This window comes from Manacus candei, unplaced genomic scaffold (assembly GCF_025592945.1).
Source record: "Manacus candei isolate 608988 ecotype Guabito, Panama unplaced genomic scaffold, ASM2559294v1 h1tg000082l, whole genome shotgun sequence".
Taxonomy (NCBI): Eukaryota; Metazoa; Chordata; class Aves; order Passeriformes; family Pipridae; genus Manacus; species Manacus candei.
The window spans coordinates 3,873,986-3,899,939 of NW_026138130.1; the positions used below are offsets into that span (position 1 = coordinate 3,873,986).

General features: G+C 42.9%; 1 long non-coding RNA gene across 1 annotated transcript in view; it reads right to left on the reverse strand.

Moving 5' to 3' along the window:
- The window catches only part of LOC127481809 (uncharacterized), a 39,088-nt gene extending 19,528 nt beyond the window's left edge, over window positions 1-19,560 (reverse strand). Inside the window, exon 1 of the long non-coding RNA XR_007908326.1 lies at window positions 19,473-19,560. This is a non-coding gene — a long non-coding RNA (uncharacterized LOC127481809). The remainder of the gene's footprint in view (window positions 1-19,472) is intronic.
- Window positions 19,561-25,954: the final 6,394 nt, after the last annotated feature.

Genomic DNA, 25,954 nt, shown 5'->3' on the forward strand with positions numbered 1-25,954 from the left:
CCACCTGGACTGACCAAAGGCTCCAGCACCATGGGAATAAAGGTCCTCTCAGCCTGAACTGCCACATTACAAGGAGCCAACAGAAAAGAGTCAATCCAGAATATCTCTGCAGGATAAAATGGAAACAGACTCTTTTAAAACCATTGCATTCTCTCTCATGTCAGAAACTCTTCATCAGTGTTCTGTAAAAGCACATGAAGTCATTTGGTTTGAAAAGTATCACATTAGTACATTCTGGCTTTCAAACATGAATTTTTCCAAAACGATCATTTTTATGCATGCAGATACTTCAAAGGGAGAGATTAGAAGAAACAACACTTCTTATCCCTCCCCTATTTCATCTATCACCAGGATGGTAATCTTTAATACCAACTGCAACTTCCACTTCAGTCAGCACTGAAGCAGAGTATTATCTGCTGAGCAACATCATTATTTCAGCAGCAGCACCTCTGCTTTGTTTGGAAGCTCCTGGTCGAGGCACTGCTTGTGCCTTGGGCCTGGTTAGTGCATTAGCAAGACCACAGCAGGAGTCATATGAGCAAAGGTCCTCAGAAATGGAAATTACTTCATAAGCTTTCAATGGAAATAAGAAGAGGTCAGTCAAAACAAGCACCCACAGGAAACTAATTGAAAGTGAAATATGGAATCAGATGATAAAATATAGCTCATTTTTATACAGCCTGATGCTCACATGCATTTATTTCTAACATCCAAGGACAACAGTATGGAAACATCAGCCTAAGCAGCTGTTTTGCACTTGGCTTCCTGTCTGTAGCGATACCTTTCAAGCACAAAGCTCTCAGGTGGGTAACATGATTGCTCAAATCATCAGAACTTCAAAATGTTTTCTTTAATTAACGTCACAGTCCCATAGGCATCACTGACTGAAGCAAGTTGTTAGCCTACAAAACCTGAACACATCTTAGAGATAAGGCCTTTAAACACAACAACAGATTTTAAAATTTGGGGAAAAAACAAACAAACAAAAGAAAACAACAAACAAATAAACAAACCAAAAATCACCCAAACTCCCAAAAAACCCAAACCCAAACATTGTGAGGATGAGGTCAAACAAGTGCACACGGTGCTTTACTTCCAGTTTAGGACCCACATGGAGCACAGAGAAAGACACTTTAAATTAGGACTTTTAATAGGACCAGTTTGTTTTAAAGGTTTACAAGTTCTGCAGTGAACCCTCCCAACAGTGAAGGGTTCCTTGGATGGATGGAGGAAATGGGGGCTCCAAGGTGAAAGCACAGGGAGGTACCCAAGCAACAAACAGCAACACTACAGAGCTGCAGGGCTCCCACCTCCCTCCAAGGACTGCAAGATGAAGAGAAAGGACCAGCTGTAATTATATAAATTTTTCAGAAATTCTGGACATTATTCAAACCTAAATCCAGGCCTCTGTTCCACAGCAGACCCACACCTATATCAGAGCCCAACCTAAGGCATGAAATTCTTTTATACAACCCAAATGCTGCAAGGGAAGGTGCTGCTCTTGTGCAATTAAAAAGAATGACCAGACTGGAGCAATGTTGGGCCATGGAGAGAAGCCACTCCTGTGTCCTGCTAATAAGCCACGAGCCAACTTTCCTGTAGGTGCACTTGGAACTGTTAAACAAAGAAAATAAGAGCATCACACTGGCAGAGCTCTCCTTTGGAGAGGTCACAAACCACTCGCCTTTCCAGCAGTGAAAACCATGGCAAGGGAAGGGGGCTTAGCACCTGCAAAAATACTGACTGCTTGTGGTGAATATATAAGCATTTATTTTCATGAGCCAGATAATTGGGTCCTTGGGAAGCAAACTAACAGGAGGAAGAAAACGTCTAAAATTCAGATTTCCTTTTAAGCCACTCATTTTTTGCCAGTTATCATTTTATACAAGAGCAGTGACTGAGTGCAGATGCAATTGTGGTTGTCCTGTCAACCAACCAGCTGTACTTCTTGGGTCCTACTCCTCTCTAAGGGGTATAATTTCCCAGAGATCGTGGTGTCAGAGCAGTAGCACTTTTTACTGTAATCTCTTTTTTTCACATCTTCTTTCTCTCTGCACCCACTGGAATCTCTGTGAACACCTAAAAATATGTATGACTTGGCAGATCTACGCTGGGGCTCCTCACACATCAGCAGTCTGCCTAAGGCATTGTGTCTAAAAGCTGAACATCATTATAAGTTATCCAACTAGCTGATAAAATGTTACTTCATTTTTGTTTCCATGCATTGATTTCCCCCTTGATGTGACAGCCCAATCTCCCACTCACTCACTGTCAGCTGCTGTTTCACGTTTGATTCTGACATTCAGTCACTCCGTCCTTTCAACACACACCTTCCTCAGCACTAAATGTACACTTGCTGTGGGTCTGCCATGCTGAAATTGCTCAGGAAAACTTTCTTGCTTTGGTTTAAAAATAATCCAAAGTATTTCTTCATTGTTTAAGGAAATCATTTCCCCTTGGAGAATGACAACATGCTGCCTTTTGTATGTGTGCTGCATATTGCAAACAAATACCTAGTACACACTTATATTATATATCCACCAGTATTTTATGCTATTTATATATACAATGCCAAAATCTGCATTGAACACATGCAGTCACTATGGACCCCTGAGCACCTTTCAGGAATCTGCACAGTTGCTTGCCCCAAGTCCCAGTAAGTGCCCAGCTTCACCCTTGATGTCTCTAAAATTCCCCAGTAGAAAAGATGTGCTTTCTTTCCTCAGCTAAACCACCCATCCAGCTCAAGGCATGTGTTTTTGCTGGGGTTCAAGGTGGCAAACTTGGAGGCACTGAAAATCACCTGCAGGTAATTGCATCTTTAAAAAAAAAAATCAAAATTCATAGACTGAACTTAGTGTATTTGTTTGATTTGATGTCTCAATTCTTTGCAGAAAAGCATTGATGTTCTGATTGCCAGGGCTGACTGTTCTCTGCATTGTAAAGTTGGTCTGGTGTGCTAAAGCATCACACCCAGACTTCTGAATGATGATTTTTCTCTTAGCAACCGATGCTCCTTCCTTGAGCTTTTCATCTAAGTAAAGCTTTTGAAATGGTCTTTCTTTCCACACTCCAGTAATCCCAGCCAAATGATTCCCTGAACTGTTAAAGCTATCCTTATTCTTTATATAATATATATACAAGGATATGGGCATCTGAAGACCAGACTCAGTTTGGCTGCTGAGCTTAATTATCCACCACTGTGAAAGCACCAACATCAAGTGCTACCTTAAAAACCCAAAAGAAAACAAAGGCAAACAATATCAACAACCACAAATATTTTAAAGGAGGAGCAGGTGCTTCCACTCCTGTTGCCCATCTTGACATACCTTAAAAAGCTGCATTTATATGGATAAACACAGAGTCAGTTTAAGATTGTTCATACCTTTATATTGCATTTTCTAAACTTTTTGTAACATTCAGAAATCTTTCTCCAGGAAATAAGTAAATTGAACTTTTTCCTGTAAATCTCACAATAAATGCTTTAGGTGAGTTCTGATCACAGTCTGCTCCTTAAGGGGCACTTGTCACATCCCAGTGATAACTCCTACACATCCTTTTCAAAATAGTGAAAGATAAATAGTTTCACGGTGAACAAATAGTAAGTGTGATTAGAAACAATGGCTAAAGTAACTGTCAGGTCGGGATAGCAACTTATTGAGAGTCAAGTCACAAGTATCATAATTAAACAATGACTTGTCCCTATAACAACACTTTTCAACATCTCTATCTGAAACCAGTCAAACTTTTAAAATGCTTTTTGAGAAACACAGATAAATGTCTAAGACTCTCCTAATGGGTTTTTTTTGTTGTTTTTTTTTTTTTTTTTAAGGTTCTGCAGTCACTTAGCACTTCAAATGTACTTGCTTAGAAGAAAAAAAAAATTGGGCTAATTTCCCTGGTACAAACCTTCTGGAATTTTTAAGTAAAAGCACACTGTATTGGACAGTTTGGGTTTTGCATATGTGAGCGTGTCACCCCTCGTTTGCACTTTCCAAACGGTGTGATTTGCTCAGTGTTACTCTTGAGTTACCTGTGGTCTGTAGCTACAGGTTGTTAAGGGAGAGGAAATGGCAACAGTCAGGCAAACAGCCAAAAAGTCAAATGCAATCATGGTAACCTGCTGCTGCTGCCTTTCCCTCACACAAAAACAAGTGAGGACGAGCACTGAGGTCAGACTGCCAGGACATGGACAAGCTAAGAGCCCTCTGAGAGGTCCTGCAGTCTGGATCTGATATTTACTTTAATCCAATATAGCCTCAACTACGTGGCAATTGGCACGTTAGAAAAATCTCAGGTTTTATAGGATTTTTTACAAGGATATGCTTCCTGTACAGAGGCAGAGGATGAACAAGAGTTCCTGTCACTGCTGCTGGCAACCAAGTCAAGCAAAGGACGTGCTGGACAGCAAAAGAGAATTCTATCATGGCCCTCTCAGCCTAAGGAAAATTAAATTAAAGTCTAAAACAAAGAACTGAAGGTCAGATTGCAAAACAGCTGGTATTACTAGTTGTAAATAGATTTTAAGAGAGCTCCATCTATATGGGCTGAGTGCTTCTGAGTTTCTGCCCACAAAACCAAACACCAAACTCTGATGCCTCAAGCCATGCTACAGTCTATATTAAAATAACTTTTTAATATTTCAAGGCTTTCTCAGTGCCAAGCTATTAAATGTGTAGACTGATTTCCTTAGAGCAAAATCCTTTCCCAAAAACCCAGACAGAATGTCAGTCAAAACAGTTAATTACTAACCAAAAAATCCCAGTAATTGACTGCATGGATTTTAATTTTATGAGATAGCATTATCCTTGTGAGAACTCTCCAAGCAGAGGCTGGAGAACAATAACTCCCTGAACACAAAAGCAGTTCCCAAATCACAGCAGAGATGGTAAGGTTGAATTTGACCTTGCTTGCTCCAATAAAAAAATCAGGTTATGTCCATGAAAATGAGTGAGAAATAGGTAACAAAAGGGGTGACAATGAGAAGAGAAGGGTCTTTTTGAGGGGAATTTGCAAAATGCTACAGTTAAAACTACCTTGGGCCTTTCATCAGAAATGCTCTCTAGGAGGTAAACAGTTTAGCAGACAAAAAGCCACAGTTTAGTGACAAAAAGTGACTACAAAAGCACCTTAAAAGTGGTTATTAGATAGAATTCTTGCATATTCTTTCTTCCCTGCCCAGCAATAATTGGTCTCAAATGGGGAACAGTGACAATGCCAGACCTCCACACCGGGTGACAGATATTCCCACAAAGAACAGCAGTGCCCATTGTCAACATTTTATCTCAAGTTTCACACCTGGACTTTTTTCTAGAGGCCCTGCATTTATGTAAGAATCACTAGGAGTGTGTTTGAAAACTATTATTAAGGCTCAGAGTTGTGGGGGAAAGCTCTAAAGTGTAACACAGAATAAAACCTGCACTGCCGATGCTCAAAGCCTGGAGACGACTTAAGGCCCCACCAGCTCCTTGCTGCAGAGTCTGCCAACAGCAACTCCTCCACACACAAGGTTCCCTCTCATGGGCACAGTCCTGCTCTGTGCTTTGGCATCCAGTTTGATGTCAGCTCTGAAAGGGGGGAGGACCTGGGAGAGCAAAGCTGGGATGTGTGTGCCGTGTCCATCGCCTGCGGCATCAGCGTCGGCCGGCCGTGACGCTGCTCCTCCAAGAGTCTGGCTGAAAGGCATCCCAAAGCTGAGGGGAAACTCCACACTGGAGCTAAACAAAGTCTGTTCCCTGAAAATGCAGAAGTGTTACAGACAAACCCTGGCACTCCCACACCAAATGGATCAGGGTGGGTCTCACTGCAGGGTAGGGAGTGGTGTTGGACAGTTGGACAGTCTCAGCTTCAGCTGGTGGGTGCCCTCAGGCAGATTTTCTCCTACTACAGGACTCATTTTCAGATACACCTGTGCATTGCATCCAGTGTCACCATCCTTTTCTCACAGAAGTGTTTGAAGATGAGTGGGTTTGCCCAGGTGTCCATAAAGTAAGCTAAGGAGATTTCTAATAACTGCCCCTGAAAGGTCCTGTAGGGACCTTACCCAGAGGCTGGCCAAGCTCAAGCAGCAATTAGTAGAACCAGCCTGGTATCTTCAGATTTTTGCTAGTCCCAGCAACATGTCACTTCAAAAGTGAGAGGTTGTTTATCCCCTCTTGGTTATGCTCTGTGGTTCAGCACAGCTTTTGATTGTTTTCTTAACAATCTGACATACAACCATGAGTTAAAAACAGCAAATAGTGCATGCATCTTTCCTAGCAAAAACTGTACATATGGAACATTTGAATCCTGTGCAGTGATATGCCAAGTGTACACCCTGTCCTCTGCTGGGGTATGACTAATTTTGCCTGCTTTGTTTTGTTTTTCCTTTTATTGAAAACAAACTAGTAAAGCACACCAAAGTTTTACTACATAGGTGTTCCTCCTCTGTATGCAGCACAGCACACCCCAAACCCATGGACAGAAGGCTCAATAGATACTTAAAGTGTTGCCTGCACTGAGTGGAAAGCTTAGGATGTATTTTAGGTCTGAAAGTTTGTTTCTGGAAATTTTAACGAAGTCTTTACCTACAGATAGTAAACAACCAACGTTTATTATTTAGTATCAGTACTGATGTGACTGACACGTAGAGATGTTCTCTGAACTGGACAGTTTCTCCAGCTGGAAGCTCACAGCAATAGAATTTATATTTATGCTACGTGTCAGCAGCAACTGAAATGATGTGGGACTAACAAGTGGCAGGTTTAACTGCAGCTCAGTTACCTCATTAAAACAGCTGTTAATTTAAACTGGAAGGAGAATCCATCGTTTTGACTGTCCATCAGAAACGCTCTCCACAACAGGGAAGAAGCAGCAGTTCTGCTCATCAGCTCACAAGTTCATTTGAATGAAGCACAGGAGAAAAACTAACAGGAGGAAATGCAGAGGAGATCCTGTTTAGAGCTGGTATCACAACTGGCTTCCATCAGGAAAAGACTGACATGAATATTTTAAACTCCCAAGAAAATTTTAAGCAAAAGCAGAACATCTTGAACAAATCATCTTGAAATTACGTTCATAGATCTTGCAGCTCTCACTGCCAGTCCTGGGGGCTTTATGGTTCTGTACTCAGTGTCCCTGTTCTCCTTTATGAGCAAGCTGTATATTTTAGGTAACAAAGCAGGTAATGGTTCCTCTCTGTTGGCCACTGCAGAGTATTCAGAGAACTCCACATAACAGTTTACCACAGGCTGTACAGTTTGGATGTGGACACTTGCTCGGACAAGAGACTGAAGGGCAGAGAGACACCCCGCTGATGTCTCAGAGTTTCTCTCTTCTGCTTTGGCAGCATATCCAAATAAAAACTTTTCAAGTTTTTGATGAAAACAACATGCTTAGAAAAAGGATGAGGAAAAATCCCAATCCCACAAAAACTGGTTAAGACCACTGAGAACATGAGCAAAGGACACTTTTTGACCAGAAAATTTCAAAACATCAGTATCCACCACAAAATCCCTAAAAGCTACTGTGCCATCTGCTGTAAATTGGAACATAGAAAAAAATCCTTCTCATTTGTCCTCACATATGCATAGAGTTCATGTTGACAGGTACTGCCTAAGACCACATTGCAGTAGGACCAGGAATCTACAGCTCTGGGGTGACCACTGATCATGGATCAGGGATCTCTTCCCATGTTTTCCATATGCTGCAAAAATCCCAGGCTCTAAAATGGAGGCAGAGATCTCACAGAGACAAGCTCCACTCACTACCCAGCCACGATTTATTCCCAAACTCATCCTTGATGTGCAGCAAAGGAGCAAAAATCCCATGGAGGAAACAGCAGTGATTGTAGAACAAGGCTACCAGAGGATAATCTCCATGTGCCAGCTCAGTGCAATTTATAAAGTAAAAAGACATAGTTTTTCATGTCACTATCCATACACACAACCACATTCAGCTAAATTTAAGCATGTGTGAGTTGAGGGCTCCAACCCTTCTCAAGCACTACAGAGGTTGCAGGAGGAAGACTGAGTGACTCAATTACCCAAAGGCAGTTCTTGGCAGGGCTGAGCCTCCAATCAGAGGGATTAGACAGGCAGGAGAAAAGTGGTGTAGCAAAGAAAAACAAAATGAAAGGAAACTGAGATGAAACAAGATTCTCCTATTGATTTGCACTGAAGATGAATTACTTACTTATCACTGCAGTTGTAAATGAAAGCTGTGCCAAAGGGGTGTAGCTTCCAAAGGAAAACAAATTAAATACATTTTCTTGCTTGCTTTGTGTGGACAACATGCCTGACTTCAGAAGGCTACTGCAGAAAAAGCTGAAAACCAAATAAAACAAAATAAATGTGTCCTGCACAGGACACATTTGATTGTGGGACTACATTACACTCCAATACACAGGAGAGTGTAAGACATTAGCAGACCTACAGCCAGAGTCATGCATTGCTCACACCTCAGGCCACAGCAGTATTTCCACACACAAGGAGGATTTCCAGTAGAAACCAGCAACGTTGGCACCTCAAAGTCCAGACTGTTGGCAGGTGCTGAACCTCCTCCTTACACAGAACACTGCCCTGGGGAGCTGCCAGGCTCACCCCCAGAGCTGAGCCACGGGTGCACGATCCTGACCCCGAGCTCTGAAACCATGGGCAGGCTCTGCTGTGGCTGAGTAGAGGAGAGACCAAAGGGAGAACAACTTCTGCAGCATCCACAGGGCCAGTGCCAGGGGAAGATTCCCACCTCTCACCTGCTGTTCACACCACTGCTGCACCACAGCTCCAGCACTGCTGCTCTGTTCTGGTATTGCTCCTGCACAACTTCAAATAAGTGAAGTCAGATATTTTAGTGATTCCAACTCATAAAACACATTGTACTCTCACAAATGATCTGAGAACTATGTTGGCTTTGGTGCTCATCAGCCCTCCCGTGGCAGAGCAAAAGCCCAGCTGATGTGGTATGCAAGGAGCCCTCTCTGCAGGAGAAAAGAAGTTTCTAACCCAGAACTATAAGATAATGGACTTCAAAGCTGTGGGGTTTATGCATGGAAAACCTGTCACTGGTGCAGGACTGAAACCTGCTTATCTTGGCCTTTCACATGGTGTAATTTGACAGGGCCTGTGGCACATCTAAAGGGAAGGAGATGGAAATGCATCTAACTGCATTGAATTTATTTACTTATTTATTTTTAAATAGTGGCAGGAGTTACTCTCTTCAGCTCATGAGCAGCCCCTGTAGAAGTGGATTAGTACATGGGCCACAGCAGGTGGATAGAAAGTAAAATCCTTTACGAGGTTTACCCACACTGGTCAGAAATACATTTGTAAATTGAAGAAATCATTATACTCCTGGGAGTCCTTGGGTAGGAAATGAGTTTATCATTTGCTAGCAAATGATTTTGACCTTTCCAGCAAAGGTTAGAGGACAAAGATATATTAACTGGAGTAATTTAAGTCAAGTGTAAAGTAACTAAGAGTTACGTGGCCTTGGGGAAGAGTCTGAAGTCTTTGTTGCTGGAGATGTTTCAGCATTTGGTAGTATTTACTATTTTAAGAAGAAAATTATCATTGTAAATTTCTGGGCTTTTACCTGGATGGGACTGTGATTATTTAAATCTCTGAATAAAGTTTATTGCCCACTTCATCTGTCTCTTGATACCTGTACCACAACACCAAACCAGGCTGCCAGGCTTGTGTTGTCAGCTCTAAGGCAGGTCATCTTGGTGACCACAGAGGCAGCACTTGAACTCCACTATGGCTGAGATGAGAACTTGGTTAATTTGACTGTTAATTTCATTAATTAATTTTTGTTAGTTTTTTTTCAAACGCCTCCGAATTTTAGCAAAAAAAAAAACCCAACCAAAACAGCCTCACTACAAACCTTTCCCAAGTTCCTCATTTCTGTGTTTCCTTGTGCTCTCAAATAATTCTAGATGCATCAGGGAACATACAACCAGATTTTACCTGATTTCTCCAATAGTTAAGGTCTGGGCAGATCAGAAGCTATTATTGCCCAAACAATCAAGAATTTGCTTCCTAAATTTTTCATTTTGCTACAATATAAGACCAAAACTTAGGATTGAAAGAGACTTTACTGTAATACCCAGGATAAGAGCTTGCTGAAGCACCACCTTAAACAGTAAATCATTGCTTTTACAAGTCTTAAATGGAAAGCAAAAATTCCTGTTGTGCTCAGATGCCTTGAATTTTACTAATTCTCTACATTCTACCCAGATTATTGCTCCTGATGTCAGGGCTGTTGGATGAAGATGTGTGGGCCTCTGCTCTCACTCTGCAATACAATGAGAACCAGTTTATCTCCTATCAGTTTCTAGAAGAGCTCAGCTATCTAAGGTTACCCAAAACATGCTCTATTTTCTGCTGCTAAATTAATATTTAGGGGAAAAAATTAACATATTTTTTCAATGTAAATTACTGAAAAACAAGCAGTTAGGAAGTCAGCCCAGTATAAAACACTGATGTTTGAAGGCAATGCACAGAACAGCTAAACATTCAGTCCTGTTAACATGTATTTACAGAGTTACCTAGAAACAGGAAAAGAAGAAAGAGAAGTTTGGGAATATGATGACTCAACTCTTCTCCAAAATATCAGCTAGCCAAGCTGGGGACAGACATTTCTTCCTAATGCTGAGAAAAGGCATCCCAGGGAAGGAGGTTGTGTGCTGATACTTTAAAAGGGGCCTAAGTTCTCCCATAGTTTTCAACTGAATGATTTATTTTCAGGTTTGACTCCCAGAATGGAGGAGGATGGTAACAGCCTTCTACCCAACATAATAAGGATATTTTACACAGAATATGGAAAACCCATTAATTCTCTGCCCTGTTTCACAACAGGGATTTAAAACAAGCCTTCCCTTTCCCGGGAAGTGCTTTCACTCTGGAACAGGAGTGTGTCCCAAGGCTGTGCTGTGCAAGCCACCGAGCACATCCCCTTCATGAACACAAAATGTCTCCAGAGAAGCCCCAAGTCTTTTTGGGCAGCCCAGGGAAGCAGAAAAGCAAACTTCAGAGCTTCCCTGTTTGTACCAGAGACTAATAGTGGCTGAGCTGGCAGTGAAAAGAAAGTCTCCCTGGCCTGATTAGAGCACCGACTAACCAGGCAGGACACCGAGGTGTCAGCTCTGCCCTCATGAATTTTCAAGCTCTTTAGACAAATTAAAGGAGTACTAATAAAAGACTGAGAATAGCCCTACAGACTCTACCGTGGTGGCCTAAACATGGGCTGCTGAGGTCCTTTTAGGTAGGATTTTGTTATATATTCAGCGAAGTCCACCCCCCCAAAATGCAGAGCCAGAGGAAGAGGAGTGTCTTCACGGCTCCCCACCTCTCTCCCTCCCATTTCTGTATAAATCCAGCTTTTTATTTCCTTTTTTCCTCTGATGTTAAAGATACGTTAAAAAATACGTCAAGGATTTGATCCAAATTAATTTCTGCTTTGCTTTTCATCTTAACAAAAAGAAGTATTTGTTAAAATCCAGACAAAACTGACTTTTTCTTTCCAGCTATAGAAAAGGTTCACACAGCACTAACTCAGACTTCCTGAGACCAGAGACAAGAAGGAGAAAAAGAAAAATGCTTTAATAATCATAACAATATTTACAGTTTAAAACCACTTTTGGATCTCGGTGTTAATCATGTTTTGTCTCAGAGGGAAACTGAGGCACCATTCACTCACATTGAAGCCCAGAGAACACAACCAGCAGTCAAACACTGGAGATCATGCTGCCCTTAACACCATTTGTCAGTGCTCAGAGAATTTTCTGTAGTCGAATATGAGTTGAAGCACAAACTACATTTCATAAGATACTATCATCACTCTTTTGGCAGTTTACAGAGTGAAAACACCTGTTTTTTTCTGTAACAAAGTAACTTTTCCTCAATAACATGCGTTAAACCACAGTTTTAGTCTAAAGAAAACTCCAACTTGTATTCAGTGAAATACCAAATGAGAAAATAAAGAGTTTTCAAGAACTGTATCAAGATCTTGCCACGCATTTCTCCTTCCTGGGCTACTCCAGCATTCAGCATTTTCCAGTGGCCCTTACTGTTCTTCTAATCATCTGAAACTTGAGGTCAGATGCTCTACTGTAAGAATGGGCCCTGATGTTACCAAGGCCTCAATTTTCACTTTTTTGAAAGTATTATGAATGGGAGAAAAAAAAAAATCACATCTTTTCCCTGTGATCTGTGCAGCAGCCACAATAGTCACATCCACTTCAGCAGTTGCCTCCAATGGCTTTCACCTTCTCTCAGAAACCACGAGCCTCTACCCATCTAGATGTTCATAGAATTGTAGAATTGGTTTGGGTTGGAAGGAACCTTAAAGATCATCGAGTTCCAACCCTCTACCATGGCAGGGACACTTTCCACTAGACCAGGTTGCCCAGGGCCCCATCCAGCCTGGCCTTGGACACTTCCAGGGATGGGGCATCCACAGCTTCTCTGGGCAACCTGTGCCAGGGCCTCACCACCCTCACAGGCAAGAAATTCTTCCTAATATCTAATCTAAACCTGCCCTCTGTCAGTTTGAAGCCATTCCCCCTTGTCCTGTCAAAAGTAACTGTTTTGGAGCCACGAGCAGCTCCCTTGCCCCTGGCAGGATGGACATCACAAAGAACGACAACACACAGAGACTGAGATCACTTTTTTAAAGACAGAAGGAAGACAGGAGTCATGTCGTTCAGCTACAGCACAAAAGATCACAAAACTAACAACCTGCCAGGAATTAGGAATGCTGGGCTCTAGCTGGGAACATACTCCAAAGCTGGGAACATACTTCCCTCCAAAGCAATGGCCTCTTTCTGACTACCCCTCACTTCCGAACAGCCCCCGGGACGCAGACCCAGGATTCGCTTTCTGGCTTGGTAATAACGACCCTAAACTTCCTGGCAATTCCTGCGGCTCGCGATCCAAAGGAGCCGAGCTGCCCTCTCCTGGGAGCAGTGCAGGCAGCAGGGCAGCCTCCCCCAGCCAAGCGCGTCGTTAGCAGGTAGGGAAAGCGGGTGGAACGGGAGATGAATGCATCAGGCAGCCTCCAACAGATGGACTGCCCAGCTTTGCCATTCACAGTTTCACTAAAACTGGGCTTCGTGCTTAGGATTCAACTTATGCAGCATTTCTTCTGCAGGCTTCAGAAATGGTCATTTGGCATCAATTCCGTTGCAGGTTTTTGCAGACAGGGACCCACGTGGACTGTTAGATTTAATCAATAGGGCAAAGATTAAGTGAAGGCTGTGTCAGAACAAGAGCTTACAGGGGATTTTAACGGGGCTGACACAACACAGCCTGAACAGGTACCTGGTGCTGGACATGGCAGAAGCGTGTTTGCACTTAGGATTTTCCCAAATCTCCTGTTTATTTACTAGAAACAAAAGGAGTCTCGGCTCTATGAGTGACGAAGGGAAGTAAATCAGCCTGCAGCTGTAACCCAAAGCACAGTTTGAGCTCATTGAAAACGAAAAGAGTTTTCATTGTTACATGTTTTTATTATACCTTGAAGCAAAGGACTTGGAGCTGGGGGACAGATTAGTGACAATATCATACAACTTTTAGCAGTATCAGCCTGCCCTTCCAGGTCCCTGCTCCCCATTTGGGAGACACCAGTGTAGACAAAAGTGAGGAGTTAGCTTACAAAGGCTGCAGGAGATATATAGATATATCTGTATTTAAAAAAATATTTTCTTGAGGGTTTTTTTGGAATATACATATGACAGGTTTGAAGTAGTTCTAGTGGTAAAAAGCTGGAATTTCCAGGAACATTTCTCCACTGAGTTGTTGACAGAAATCACAAGGTGGGTGATTTCTGCAATTTAAAGAGTGGGAAATCACAGTCAGTATGCTAATTAGGATGAGTTCTAAGAGAAAACATCTAAAGCAAAGTCCACCAGGAATAAGATGAGTATATGTTCTTAAGAATAAAAAAAAAATATTTAAATTGCCTACTCATATTTTTGTTTCTTTAGGAGATTTTTTGTTTTGTTTTAAAAGAAAGTTACATTTCTCTAATAGCTACTTCTTCTGCAGGCACTTGGGATAAGGAATATCAGGTGAGTCACTTCATGAATATTCCTGTCTCCATATGGCATGTACAGGAAATCCATTAGAATTAATATATCTTTACATGGTTATTTATTTGAGTAAGCCTTCCCTTCAAAGTGCTGCTGCTGTTCTCTTAACATAATAATTCTCATAAATTACTCTTTTCTTCAGTGTTCTATAAGCAAGGAACATAAAGACTCAGTGCTGCTATGGTAAGACCCATTACTCTGGCTCATTCCAAAGAAAACACCATATTTTAAGCACATTTCTCCCAACAACAAATGCCTCTCTACATTTTAGAAGCTGCAGATGCCATTTTTAAGTAAGGGGGAAAAATTTCAGCCATCACTTGCAATTATTAAAAATTCATTTGTTTCTGGCTGCTTATTGCTCACATAAATTTGGGACACACTACCATTCATTTCCTGACTAACCATAGCTGCCTCCAGACTTCCAATCTGCCTGGGGTCTTTGACAGGGCTCCTGATGAGAGACACACATAATTGGTGAGTATTTTGCATGGAACTGGATAAATTACTAGATCCTCACTTAAATTCAAGCCCAAATCACTCTGCTGAGTACAACTCAGCTAAGAAAATTGCTCAGGACTTCCAGAGCTTCCCATGTACAATTTTCCCATTTTCATTTGATTCTATTTGAATTAATTTTTCTGAAGAGAGATCAGGTGTTTTCTTGTGGTTTGTTCATAATCACGTTCACTAAAGGCTTTAGCTAAATGGGCTGGTTTGGAAAAATGTTCTTATGCTCTACTCTTCATATTTAGTCTCATTTTTCTGAAGGACTACCTGTAAGCTGTGGGAGGGAGCCCAACGAACATCACATGGAGAGCCTGATCTCCTGTCCAGGACCAGCAGTTCTGCCAGACACAGGTCACACTCCCAGGACTGAAGGACCACAGCAATTTCTGACCTTTTCCTTTCATATTCTCTTTTCTCCCTCTTCTCCTCCTGAGTTTGGCATCCTCCCTTAAGGGACCAGTATAGCCCAGAACTGGACTCTCAAGGAGAGGAAGGGATAGACAAAAAGGCACAGAGCTGGCAGCATAAGCAGAAATGGCAGAGAGTCACAAAGCCTTAAAGAAAACAGGATCATATCCTTCCTGCCACTGCAGATGGGATGCAGTGCTGCTTACAGGAGACAGAGGGAAGGAGAAGAATAATCCAGTTACGCTCTATGGACTTCAGGAAAGCAGATAAACCTGTCTCCTCCTCATCTTGCCCAAAACAGCCTCGGTGGCTAGGAAGCCTTTCAAGGAGCAAAGCACCAGCAGCAGTTGGTGCCATCTGTCCCACTCTCATTACTTCTCACTCAAACAATTTATGTCCCAGTTAGTGAGAAAGGTAAAAAAAAACCCCAACAACAAAAAACCAACCTGCAGCTGGCTGATAGCCAGGGAGCAGGAGAGCAAGAGGCAAGGAGACAGAAGGCTACTTTTAGCTGAATAATATAAAATAAAAATAATATTAATAACAGTAATTTTTAAAAATGTGATTGCTAAATGACACCACCTCTCTACAGTCTACTCCTTTGCCCCTGTGCCTGAAGATCAATGATTAGGCAGAAAATGAGACCATAGTATGGTTTTACCAATAATATTGTTTCTCCTTCAGTGTGAGAAGGTACTGAGGCTGGAGCAGGACCACAGCCCCACTACACTCCTCTTGCAGCTTTTCTGCTCTGCACTGCAAGGAATGTAGCTTTAGAAATGATTTCCTGAACATCTCTTGTGCCCCACACCTGTGTGTGCAGGCTGAGAAAAACAAAGGGATTCACTTGTGAATGATGAGGACGGAACGACAGAAGGTATTTGGCACAGTTTAAATGAGTTTTATTTTGGGCCATTCAGAATTTAGACCTTGGATGAATACTTCATTGAGGCAGATAAAGAATTTGCTGGCACAATGAGGAATAATCTCCTACCTCAACAACTGAAACAGGGTTTGATTTTTTTCCCCAATGGTGCAATATTCTTTCTAGATCTGTGTTTCCACCGACAGTTACTGTGCTATCACTGTGCTTGACACACTCATGTTGCAGACATTTTGCACAGATTGCTGTAGGAGAAGAGCTCAGAAGAACCAAGGATGCCACCACGCTGCAATTGTACTTCCCAGACCAGCCCATCCAAGCACTGAACTGGGAAATACCATTTGATAGAGGGTATGTGTCAAGATAAGAGAGAAAGGAGGTTCACAGGGTTGAGGGAAGAAGGAGACAGAAGGGCATCCCTTTCTGTGCCATACACTTCCTGAAAGCAATGCCTGAGCACACTAAAAGAAGCAATGGTGGGCACATGCTCCTTTGCAAGTGGAAGTAATAAAAAAAAGGACTAAACCAGCAGTTTCTACCCAGTGAGGAAAGAAAAGATCATTAGACCCACCGAAGGGATTAAACACACCAAGCCAGCACAGTTCCTGAAACAGCTCCACAACAGGAATTTATTCCAGAGATTAAACTCAGTTTCTGGTTTTAATTTTCAAACAGCAACACAAACACCCTTTGTCCACCCTCTGGGTATCCCTTCTCCAGAGACAAACTGGAGAAAAAACAACATTTAGCAAAAGCCATTGCACGCACTCACGCTGCTTGCACTTGGTTGTTACACACTGACTTTCTAGATCTTAAGCCCACCTAATCATTTCAGCTTTGTGGGTTTCAAAGCTGATTTGTGTTTAAGAATTCAAGTTTGTCTCCAGTGTGACATGTTTAATGCACCTTCTAGACATGAACTGAAGCTGGAAGAGCCACTTCCATTAGCTCTTGCTCTGAACAAGACCAGGGGCCGCTGTGCTGGAGCACAGCATGAGCCTTGCTGCCCTTCCAACACCACTTCCCAAACACACACCCATCATTTGGTCTTGTGTGGGCACTGACTATTTTGCAAAAGAAATGAAACTTCTCCCACAGCTTTATCCTTCCCATTCAGTACAAGAACTACACTTATTTTTAAACAGACTTCCAGTATTTGGCTTTTGGCACAAGGATTTTCCTCAGGCCAAGAATTCACATTCATTTTATACAGGGTGACAGCATAAGGCAGAGTCATTGAACACTACAGAGATGCCCACAGCTGTCCTGAGGTTACTCCTGTGCTGCTCTAGTATATGTGGAGCACGACTGAAGCAACAAGGGGATGTTACACACAAGTTTTTCAATTCTCTGTTGGCCACACCATAAAACTCCTGAGGTCTCTGCACCAGGGTAAGACAGTGACAAGTCTCAGGACCCTTCATATTTGCTATTCCACACTCTTCCCTCCAGACATCCATGGCAATTCTCAGTCAAAAGCAGCTCTGACACTTTCCAATGGAGGAGGAACATAATGTAGACCCTCCTCTCATCACAAGCTTGGCTTAACCCAGCAGTTTGGCATTCCCAGCAGCTTTCCTTCACTTGGGGATGCTCTGCTCCCTGTGTCCTGCTCAGAGATGCAGCACTCAGTATTTTTACTAAGACACACAGAGACAGGACCTGTGTGTTACCTTTGGGGAAGTCCTGAGCACAAACACTTCCCATTCTTCCTCCTCCCCTCAAGTACAACTGTTCACAGTTCAGCAGCAAAGGCAGGGGAGAAGGAGGCTGGTGTAGGGCTCATGAAATAATAAGCACTAGTTGCTAGAACCAAGCACTGAAACACACAAATAATAATAAGCATAGAGACATTCCCTGTTCCATCTGTATTGCAAGCACTGCAGTGGGAAAGCTTCAGGCCTCCTTTGAAAGAGTCCTCTGGCAAAAAGAAGTGACCCAGTCTAAGATACTTCTATTCAACAGTGATGAAGCAGTGAAAAGACAACATTTTCCTTTCTGCTGTCATTTTGAAGCCTGTTTACTTGCAACCTTAAAAGGAAGTGAATTACCTCCAGGAAAGGAAGAAAAAAAAGAAAAAGAAGGATGACTGCCTGGTCTCCATAGAACACCTCAATACCCATAAATGTTCCTCTTACAGAAACTAGTATTAGAGGCCTTGGATGGCATCTTTCATTCTGTGAATTGCCCAATTACTTCAGAACGATGTTGTGGCATTGTTGAATGCTGATAGAAACCCATTGATCTGCTCACAGACTCACCCATACACAAAGGATGGAAAACACTCCTGGCTCTGAGCTTCTATAATGTGCCTTATTGATTCTCTGAAATGCCAAACTCTGCCCTTATTTACACACATGCTGTGCTGCAAAGCCCACATACATAGAAAATGCCCTGCCCAATTTTTTCCTTCTTACTGAAACATTTTGTATGAAAGATTAAATCAGCTGTAAGTAACAGACATGGATTTTTGCTTATGTTTACAGTGTAGTTTTACCCAGAGAGAACTAAACGTGCATTTGTACACTGCTGTGACTTTTCAGCTCAGACTAGCATACATTTAATAAACTTCTTCAGACCTGTCTTAAGAATGTTGGACTCCATGTGGTTTATTGATTGGTTTGTCTGCCCAGGGTTCCAGAGCTCTCCCTTCACCTGCAGAGTTTGTCCATACAGGACATACAGGAATTAGCAATCCCCATGTTCCCAGATGTGCAGTGTACAATCCCTGTGCTCACACACACACACGCACACACAGAGAATTTATTTGAGCTTACACAAAAGCCACTTTTCCTGCAAAAGCCCAGGGTAACAGGAGTCAGAAAAACACTCAGTTGCCACAAAAAACTTATCACTCACTTTCAGGGCTCTTTCAAGCCACTTTAATGCCTTACAAAGCTTATTGTACCTCACACTGCAGCTGATCAGTAGGATTTCAAGGTCTGGTTTTGGTCTTTTCACTGGGGCACTTGCTAGTCAGAAAGATTTTGTTCTCTAGCCCATGGCTGTTCTCTTCACACTCAAATATAAGTTTTCACTGATATTACTTCAATCTCAAAGCGTGAATTTTTTGCCAACACAGTTCTGCTGGTACTGTTTACCAGTTCCCTGCTACTGTCTGTCTTATGAGCAAGACTACTCAGGGCTAGTAAAGACCTCACTTTTTCTAAGAACTTCACTTATTTAACCATTATTCTGAAACAGAATAATGTCTTTTCATCTATACTAGACATAAAATAATCGTGTTCATCAGGCTCGGTAAGACACTTCTCTGAAAAACCACAGGAAGCAGATCTGACTAGGAATGTATCATTTTCCATGGCTGGCTTTGGAATAGATCAAGATTTGCCCCATACTAATTTTCATCAAATTAATAGGTATCACAGCCTGCACAGTACCACCCTGAGCAGAAAGTTGCCCAATGGGCCACATTTGCTTTCATTACATCTGCAACAGACCGTGCAGAAAGTAAGGCAGGAAGCAGACACGACATCCTAATGGTTTTATTCCAGTGTTTCCATGGGCTCTCAGCAAAACAAAGAGTACTCTGCAACACAGAGCAGGTGTTGCTCCCTACAGGGTAAATACTGTGATTTCTCCTACCTTCTTCTGAGGTGGAGGGTGATCCCCAGGCTGACATGTGCTCTGTACAGCTGTCCTGGGACAGGGAGGTCACTTGCTCTAGTTCTCTGCAGAGTTCAGACACTTCTGGTTGTTGCCTCTGCCTCTGCTTTTTCCAAGCACACAGTGCTCAGTGTCTCCCATAGGACTGTTAGCAACCCACAAACTTCCAGAAGGCAGGAGTGGAGGTCACCAGCTCTCCTGAGCAACTGAAAGGAGAAAGATAATCAACAGCAACTGGGTAATCATAAAATCACAGAATGGTTTGTGTTGGACAGAACATTAAAGCTCATCTTGTTCCAACCCTCTGTCCTGGGCAGGGACACCTTCCACTATCCCAGGGTGCTCCAAGCCCCGTCCAACCTGGCCTGGAACACTTCAGGGGTGGGGCAGCCACAGCTTCTCTGGGCAACCTGTGCCAGGGCCTCACCACCCTCACAGGGAAGAATTTTTTTCTAGTATCTAATCTAAACCTGCTCCCTGTCAGTTTGAAGCCATTCCCCCTTGTCCTGTCACTCTATGCTCTTGTAATGAACTGATCTGGGGTTTGCTGAAGAGGAACAGAACAGAGGGGGTAAAGGGGAGAAAACCACCCCAAGTCCTAACGGCCACCTTGCTCCTGCACACATCAAGGGGTGAGGATTTTTTCCCCAATGACCAAACTCTCATCCCAAACATCTGTGTCTGAACTAGAAGAAACAGGTTAATGTGCAACTGATTCATAAGCCATGTGCTGGCCCTCTCCCCAGGGATGTATTTCACCCTGGAGTTTAATTAAACTCTCCTCCTTAAGCAAACAGTATATTCTTAAGGGATTCTGAGGACAATTCATTATTCCCAGTTGATTTCCTTCCATTACTGTATGTAGTCATTTCTTATTTCTATCACACCTTTTGTGTATTCCACACAGCAAACCTAAGTACCATACCATTAGCATACTGCACAGGCTCCTTCCAAAAATTTACAATCCCAGGCTAATTCCAGTGAAGTGCAGAAAATAAAGATCAATTTTGCCACATCTGAACTAAACTGGATTTAATTCCATCCAACACATTCAAATGACATGTCAGGAAACACAAGATTCTGTAAGGTCCTGAGCTGAATTACAACCAGTATTAAAGCAGTGGACTGGAGATGTCAATTGTACAATATCCTCCTAATGTTTATTAACTTCTCTGTCAATGAGAATCACTGCTCTGACAACAGACTGGCTGGTGAAAAATCATTGTCCATCTGCTCCCAGCTCACATCCAAGGGTAAAGGACTTGCTTTCTTTGCTGGAGTGTAAAATGTCATTTGAGTTTAAAAAGCACTAGAAATGCCTCTGCTAACACACGCAGTGAGCCACGGAGTTCAGCCTGTTTTACAGGGGCACTGCCATAACATATCAGGAAAAATTAGCCATTTAAGAACTTCAAAACCTCCCACTCCAGAGCCGGGGCTGAGGCTGCCACGTGCGCTGCTGGAGCCGAACGAAGGTCAGCTTCTTTTAGTGTTATGTCACCGTGCCAGGCGCTGCCACAGCCACTCTGAAACACTCACCATCTCCCAAACTGCCTTCAAAACACTGCTTCAGCCAACGCCACGTTATTTTGCTTGCCAGCATGTTAAGAAAACGCTGTTTCAGCATCCCCACAGTGCTCATCAAAATGCTGCACAAAAACCACGCGGTGGCCAGAAATGAGTCATTAAGGACTCCAACTTCTGATGTTTGTATTGCCATGTACACATCAGTTAACTGACATCCTCCTGACAGAAATCACTCCTGAGAAACCTGGTACAAGTCTAAACAATTGACTGGATCCAGAGTTTAGAAAAATCAATGAATTAACTGTATGCTGCACTACCTACAAACCTTCAGGCCCTAGAACCAGACAGGTTGCATCAGGTACACCAACATGATAACACTAATTAGATAATAAAAGTACAATGTAAAACAATTGATGTCTAGATAAAAAACTACAGTGGGTGTTGGAGGTTTTCTCTGTGGGGAGAACAGAGGCGTGTGCATTATTCTGGAGAGAGGTAAGGAATGACTTGTCTAATTGAAACTACGGAGGCGTAGAGGGAAGGGGGCAAGAAAGACAGACGGTAATTATATGAGCTGGCAAGTGGCCAGGACACTGGGGTTAGCAGCTACATGCTTTCAGAAACCATCATGAGATCTTATGTGATTACAACCCATCAAGAACCTAGCTCTAATCCTTACCCAAGTTACATTTGGCAGCAGAGCAAGGCAGCAGTCCAAGACACTGCTTTTCTTTGGGCTGAAGGACAGAAGTCACCTATAGTCCTGTATCCTTATTCTTTGCTGCCAACTTCTTTCGGAGGTTTCTTGTCTAACAGTAGCAAGGCCTTGGAGAGTGAGGCCCTGGTGAGATACTACATCCCTGGAGCTGCAAAACCCTTGGCAACCATCCCCTCAGGGAGGACTTGCCGTAAACAGCTGTGGAAGGGCTCATGAGCATGGCCTGAGCAGCCAAAGCTCTGAGAGCAGCGCTGCAGAGGGTGCAGGGCAGTCACCTCTGCCACTGCTATCCCACCAAATTCCCACAATTGCAGATGCCCTTGTGCAGCCTTATCTGAATGATGTACAGACACCAACACCCTTGGGGACCAACAGCAGTACCAGGGCTGCAAGCGAGCAAGCAAAAATTTTCTCCCCCAAAAACTTAAAAATCCCATTTCATCAGATCTACCACAGCTGCAAGGATCCTTTTGATCACAGAGGGTGTAGATTGTGCTGCTCCCAGGGAACGGTGCTTGTTTATGCTTCTCGTGCTCTTATTACACATTATTCTCCCAGGTTCTATTTGGAAAGGACATTGCTCTCAGTTACACTTATAGTACTTTATTGTTAGCATCCAGGATACCATTAGTGTTAGAATTGCAAGACACTATGACAAGAGTTAGAATGAAATGCCAATACCATGATTTGCTGTTTACAATACAGTGCCTGGTATTTCCAGACATGATATAGAAGCAGCATAAACACTTAAGTGTGTTACATGAACCATAAACATCTAAATTTCTGTTGCTATTTTTAAAAGGATCAAAGAGACTAAAGTAAATATTATCCCACTTAATTGGGAACAATTGCAGAATGTTTGTCAGAATCCCCAGAGACCATCTAGATCCATAGCCCCAGCTAACAAGGGCTGCAAGGATGAACCAGAGAACACCTTGCTCAGCAAAGAGCCTTCTCATTATATTATGTACAGGATACACATTTATCAGGAATCAGAAGAGCTTCAGGCCTGGATTTAAAAATATAGCAACTATTTGAGGTCACTCTCATAGCACTTGAGCTGTCTTTGTGTTTTCCCCCCCAGTACAAATCACTAGCTTTGGCTGTGTATATGAATATGCAGGATGTTCCCCTGAACACACTGCTGGAGTGATGGGGGTTTTTTAGTGTGTGTTGCCTCAGTCATTCGTTATTGGCGTATTTGTTTCCCTCTGCTTCAAAAGCAATCCTTCCTTACCTCATAAGATCAGATCCACTTCAGGACAACTAAGATTTAAAAAAGAATAAATCTTTTTTTATCTACAGTTACACTATTCAAAGCTTGAAACATCCCAGCAGCTACTCCTTTATATTTTTTTCCAAACTTCAGCCTCATGCAGCATCCAGAGAAATCATTTTATAATAGGTAGCATTACAGAAACATCAAAGTTGCCATGGAAAAGGCTCTTTGGGCACCCCCCAAAGCCCAGTGGTTAGAAGAACACGGTACAATTTCATAGAGGCTTGGTCAGGAGATTGGTTTTGGCAGTACCTCAGGTACCAACGAGGACTAAAGTGCACCTGGGCCAACCAAGCGGCCCCAAAACATCCATTGAGCCCCCAGTGAAGAAAAGAATCCAAATCCCACCATAAAGGATGTGCATTTTGCAGTGTTCTGTGTCCTGAGTGCAGGCTCTGTGATGCTTCATTTGGAAAATTATATTCCAAGTTAGTAGATGGTGGAACAAGTGAGAATTTCAGGGTACTGCCCAGGATTTCCCCCGAAGGAAGGGCACAAGATCTGTTATTCAGCACTTCAGGAGGTGTCTGCTCTTGAAAGTGCTGTTGAGAGAATGCCAATATTCAGGGCAATCCAAATGCTGGGACATTTTTGGCCCCACATAATATTAAGGAGGAAAAAAAATAAATTGAAAGGTAAGCACATCCTCTTCGTAATAAAAATTTTCTTATCTCTTCTCTATAAATTCGTGCTCTCAGGGTTTTACGTCTCGGTCATTTTTAAAATCACATCAGGCACCAACCTGCTACAACACAAGTAACAAACCTCCAGGCAGTTATTATTCAACAATGGACTTAAAATTAATGTAGCAATTTTTAGCAACCTCCAAGCAAAACAAAAACACATTTCCCAAAAATTTCCAGCCTTAAAAAAGAAGAAAAAGTCTGTCTTCTTTAGGAAGCAGCAGAAAGGTAGCACACAAGTTGCATGGTGGGAAAAAACAAAGAAAACATACAGATTACAACTTCTTTTAGTGCTTCTCACTGCCTGCAGTGCTTTTCACTTGGCTGAATCCCACTTTTGCAGGCCCAGAAACAATGACATCTCCAACAAGTTCAGCAGCCAGAAAGATAGGATTGCACATGGCCATCCAAAAATGCCAAAAAACAAGTAATAGAATCACAGAATATCCTGAGCTGGAAGGGACCCACTAGGACCACCAAAGCCAAACTTATGACCCTGCACAGGACAGCCAGAAGATCCCACTGTGTGCCCAAGAGCATTGTCCAAGTGCTTATTCAATGCTGGCAGTCTTGGTGCTGTGACCACTTCCCTGGGGAGCCTGTTCCAGAGCCCGACCACCCTCTGGGTGAAAAACCTTTTTCTGAGGGACTGCTAAGGGGTAACTGCCCAACAGGCATTCAGTAGAGGATGGTAGGTTTTTTCCAAGGTGGAAGAAGAAACAAGGCATATACATATAAACATCAAAGGGATAAAAAGAAAGGCTGAGAGGAGAGGACCAGTCCGGCCCCCACCAGACACTCGCTGCTCAAGCAGGGATTGTTGGCATTATTTTGCCATGAAAACAGATGCAATTTTCACTCCTTCTCCCAGCAACATTAAACTCTACTTTTGGGTTTCTTTTCAGGACCTAATACAGCAATGAGGTACACACACACTCTCATGGAGGCCAGAGATGGCCAGGGAAGAGAAGTACAGCTGCTACAAGTGACACTGGCACAGCACTAAAAGTCAGAGAGACACCAGATCTCCTGACCCACCTGCATTTTGCTACTGCAACAACACTCAGCACTGGGAGCTGGATTTCCAGGGATCACCAGGTGTGCAGTGCAGAAACATTTGCACTTTGTAAGTCCCAGAATCCTTTCTTTTTTTTTTTTTAACCAATCATATCCAAGGTTGCTCTGAGAACAAAACAGCTTTCAGTAGAAAAAACCTTTACTGCAAAAGTGAGTTGAGTGATAAAAGAGACAGCTTGTTATTTCTCCCAAGATGAAATTCCTCTGCAGAAATTCTTCCCTGTCCCAACAAGAATGTTCTGGGAAGCAGAGCCTCCTACCTAGCACAGAGGGACTTGCTTGTGCTGGCACCAAAGAAGGCACAGCTCCCCATAAAACCCCCTCAGATGACAGAATGATTGTCCTTTCTGTCATGTTAAATATGGAGAAAGTGGTAGCCCTTGTGAGGAACACAAGCCTCAGCAGATGTCAGTGTGCAGCATCCACAGAAGACAACCTTGTGGAAAAAGCCCTCCCTGGGTTGTCCATTTAAGTTGCTGCTTGGCTCTGAGTCTCTCTGAGAACAGATTAACCTGGGGCAGCCCTGCCAGAGCGACAGATTGGCTTGAGAGGAGGCAGACAAGTGACCCAAGTACCATGAGCACAAAACATGAGCCTGCTTTTGAATCTCACAGTTCCCAGCCAGGAATGTTGTCCTTGCTGGCTGGTCTACAAGACGCTACATGCCTTTTGCTGTGCCAACACACAGTGACATTTTATTCAGAAATTCAGCAGCATCTGCTGCTTCAATGGCCAAGTTTCTGCCTCAGCAAAACTCGGACTGGATTTTAGCTAAGTGGCCAGACAGGTGATAACATGGCGAAGTCTCCCTCCTCCTCTCAGTGTTGGCTTTTCACAGGGATGCAAAGGGGCTAACACCTAATTCTGGAGGTGTGGAAAAGCTGTGCACTTCAGCTCTCTCTACGTACCACAGGCACCAGAGATGATGTGCTGCTTGACTTCAGGGAATAACTGAGAGTGTGTGAGGAGTGCCAAGGTCAGCAGAAAGGGAAAAGAAGGAAGATCAGAAATAGGCCTCAGGCACCTCAGAGACCCATAAAATGTGGGAAAGCTCTAGGTGGGAGAATGTACCACCCCATCTCCACAATTTGTTGTTACATTCACTCTTTGTACATTGAGAATCCAAATACAGCAACCCCACCAAGTTTTAAGGGAGAAAAGAGGGAGAAAACAGTGT